The 4,046-nt window shown below is 33.2% G+C and overlaps 1 protein-coding gene across 1 annotated transcript in view; it reads left to right on the plus strand.

Annotated features, from left to right (window-relative positions):
- The window catches only part of LOC108916068 (voltage-gated potassium channel subunit beta-2), a 48,983-nt gene extending 45,583 nt beyond the window's left edge, over positions 1–3,400 (plus strand). The window contains exon 11 of the mRNA XM_018722268.2: positions 486–3,400. The gene's annotated coding sequence lies outside the window, so the exon portion shown is untranslated. The remainder of the gene's footprint in view (positions 1–485) is intronic.
- Positions 3,401–4,046: the final 646 nt, after the last annotated feature.

The following is a 4,046-nucleotide window of genomic DNA, read 5'->3' on the forward strand; positions in this document are numbered from 1 at the left end:
ATTTTTTTCTATTTATTTGCGACCGTTTTGTTAATAACAGAAAAAAAACAGTTTTGTTTGAGCCCTTTTAAGGGCATATAACTTCCTAAGGGTGCGTTTTAGGGCACATGTTAATAGGAACTTTTTGGCTTATTTTAATGAGTTATAAACGCAGCAGAAGTTTGGAACCCTATTTTAGAAACACCCTGTATATCAAAAACATGGCGTCAAGTCTTCGAGAAAGATTTAAGGTGCTAATTGAATTATCATTCTGATTGTGACTGTTGGGTATTCTTTGTCCAAATTTTGCATAAAATGACGAAATACAAGTTAAATATTTTCACAGACATGTTAAAAAAAAGAAACGACCCCAAAATAGATCCTCGAATAGCTAGGAAACCGTGTAAATCCGCAGTAGATGCCGCTAAGCGTTTAGTGCCCTTTTCACGATTTTCCGTAATTTTTTTTTCTGTCCTCTATCGTAAATTTCTCGTGATTTCTTGCAGTGGGAACCAGGGAGGCACGAGCAATGCCGAGAGCCCAAAGGGCGACGACGTGAGCAACACCGACACTGAGACCAAAGACAGCCAGAAGCTCCCGTTCTGCGAGATTCAGTGACAAAAGGTTACCGAGTTTGTGAAAACTCGTAAAATCAAGACGCCCGACGAGAAGCCGGTGAAGGAGAAGGTGCGATGGTCGTACAGCCCGGAGGACGGTCCCAAGTGCACCACGGAGCCCTTCGTCTGCAAAAAGAAGGACAAAAAGACAGTCCACAGCCCCGTGCAAGTATGAAAACAACAGAATTCTGGAGAGGTTCTGATCTAGCTTTGATCTGGCCGTTGGTCACGTCCCTGCGTGTGCGAAGTTGTATTTAGTCAGAATTTTAAAAAGAGTTAATCAATATTAAACTTCAAAGTCGTAGTTACTGGTTTATGCTATTTATATTTCCATGGGTATCGGTAACATCGAGTACTGAACGGACCCGCTTTAATATTTTTAATCATCGATAAGCGTATCTAATGCATGACTCTTTTGAGCTTTAACTTTCTGAAGTGCTTTAAGGGTAAAGTGGTTATCGGGGCACTTCTAATTCGAGGTTAGGAGCAATACTACAAGAATGTTAAGTATTCTGAAGGAGGAATGTTGTTAAGTTGTTTTACGTATCATACATACAGATAAGTTTGACGTATAAGTGAGATTTTTGGAATTTGGAACGATCTTATGCTGACAGACGAATATAAAATTTGAGAAAAATCATTCAAATGCAGAAAAGAAATCGATTAATTTATGTTTTCGGAGTGTAACCTAGTTGTTGCTATCTGGGTGGTGAATATATAAAATGGATTAATATGTCTGTTATTCACTGCCTTTTTTAGTTATTTACGGAAACATAGAGCGAAAGCTAGCTTTTAAGCGACCACGTGGTTTGAAGTATTCAAATAGTTTACGTATACGAGTGCTATTACGCTACATTATTACTTTAACCACGTTAATATGTTTTATATAAACATTTATATGGCTAATGGCAGTTCTGGAAATTAGTTTTCTTTTCTGTATTTGCATGAACAGAGTGATTCCAGACATTGATGTATATTGTTGTTACAAATGTTTTGTTTATAGCTATACAAAATGATTCTTAACTTATAAGCACGCATAAGCTTGAGGAACAAAACAATACTTAGGTATTATTTTTTGTGAATAAATCGTGTGTTTTGGTAATTGAAAATATCGTTACGTGTGAAAATTGTATCATAAAATTTATGTCACAGTTGTCTTGGTACTTGTGCTATGTTGCTCCTCGATCATATACAAAATTCCTTCCAAGAGATTCAAAATGCGATTAGGTGTAACAGATTTCCCTTATGACCTTAGTTGCAAATGATATCTTTGGGAAAATCTTTGTCAATAAAGGCGATCTGCAGCCTTTGAATTTTGTTGTGATATTCGTTGGAGAAATTATGCTCCACAACTTTTATTTCAGTCCTAAAAATAATCTGCGAGGACGACGTCACGGTAACTAATAATGACTCATGTAGTATCTATGCAATTTTTTTGATCAGCAGGAAGAAACTGTAATTCATATTTCCTTTTAATTGCGTTTCAAACGTCATTGATTGTCTCCACTAACAAAATGTCCTACACCATAATTTTGACCTCCTGAACACGAATCTGAAGTAATTTTGATATGCGTAATTGAATACTGTTTTCTGAAAAATTGCAAAACTTATGTAAGTAAACGACTATCATTATCTATTTTACACTATTTACCAAATCTATTTATCTAATTCTAATACAATCCAACTTAACCTAACCTATCCTATTCCGATCTGAGACAAATTTTGGTAAAAATGAGGCTAATTTGACTGAAAATTTTTTGATTTGAAAAATAACGATTGTTGATCAGGTAGATACTATATTCTTAGAAAACTAATTGATGACTATGTTGTCTGTGTAGTCGGACTTTTTATGAAAAAAAAAAAAGAATTTATTTGAATTAGCTTGATACCTTGATAAAAAAAAGTTGAAATACTAGAACTAATAATAGAATATGTTTTTGAATAAGTTGGGTTAGGTTAAGTTTAATATAATTGCTTCAAATGTCATATTCGTGCTCAAACTGTCAATTGTTTATATCATTTTCCGACAAATGAGGCTGCCACAAAACAACCTCACTTTTGAATTCGGAAAGTAAAAATTGCATAACAAAACTAGAAAGATATGAAGCTGTAACATTATTTTATATCATTGCCATTTCTCAAGCATATGCATGTAGGTTAAGAATCACCCTGTAGATATTTGCAAAAAATTTTCACCTGTCAATTATGGACAGCTTTGCAAGATATATCTTATTACTACTGTTTGTATTTAATCAAAACATTGTCAGGAATCACCCTGAGGATATATTTTTAGGTAGATTTAGCAAGAGCCTCTGTTTGAGAGGTATCGGCGTGTCTTTTGTCTTTTAAAGAAGCTACTTAGTAGAGCAAGCAAAGTGGGCGAAAGATGGAGGTATTATAAAAAAATTTTAGGCGGTGGGCGTATTCTACTGCTTTATTTCACTCTTTCTAATCTGTGATAGTCGTTTTCATTAGTACAATTATCAATAATGAGATTTCGTTGTTTCTATTACTTAGGTACCAATGAAGTAGACGTAGGTTGAAGTATACTTTATTATAATCATTATATTTATATTGACATTTGACGAATGGACCGCAAAGGCAGAAATTAGTAGTTAGAAATGTAAGAGCAACCTTTGAGGTGTGGGTATTTAAAGTGGAAATATAAAAAGTCACCGTAGGGTACTTCCAATTAAAACCGTGTTGCCTATAAAAGGTTAATGCAAACAGCAATTAGGTTTAGTAAATATGGCGTTATGAATTTTGCACATGAATTACTTGGACGGGATACCTAAATCAACATTGGTCAGGTCTAGGTAACAAGAACAATTTTTTTCAAACTAAAAAAACTAATATTAATATTTTACTACTTCACAAAACGTTGAGATTATTACTTAAAAAAAACGTTAAAATTAATCAAAATAGTAACTGGAATAAAAACATACACTTGAATACCGTATTTTGTGGTATATTTTTATGTTAAATTAAAGTAATTCAAAATCTCAGATATTAAAAATAGTATTATTTCCTTTACTGCATTTATGTTATTCCATTGTTAAGTTGTGGATATATTGTAGTTATTCTAAACTGCTATTTTGGTAATAAAACGCGAGAAATTTCGAATAAAGAAATGAAGAATAAGGGGATCTTATAGAAATATCAAGAAATAGCTTCTTAACTGACCTTTCAACTTATTAACTCTCATCAGTACGCTATAGGTGAGATAATACGAAGCCGTAGAAGGGCCATGTCTAAAAATTTTTGTAGATTCAGACTATAATCTCTGAATTCATGCTTTAACCTCTGAATTCATGCTTTAACCTCTGAATTTATGCTTTAACCTCATACTTTTAACTCTGAATTTATACTATAAACTCTGAATTCATACTATAAACTCTGAATTAAGACTTTTAACTCTCAATTCATACTATAAACTCTGAATTCAGACTT

The sequence above is a fragment of the Anoplophora glabripennis genome, unplaced genomic scaffold, assembly GCF_000390285.2.
Source record: "Anoplophora glabripennis isolate ALB-LARVAE unplaced genomic scaffold, Agla_2.0 scaffold36, whole genome shotgun sequence".
Taxonomy (NCBI): Eukaryota; Metazoa; Arthropoda; class Insecta; order Coleoptera; family Cerambycidae; genus Anoplophora; species Anoplophora glabripennis.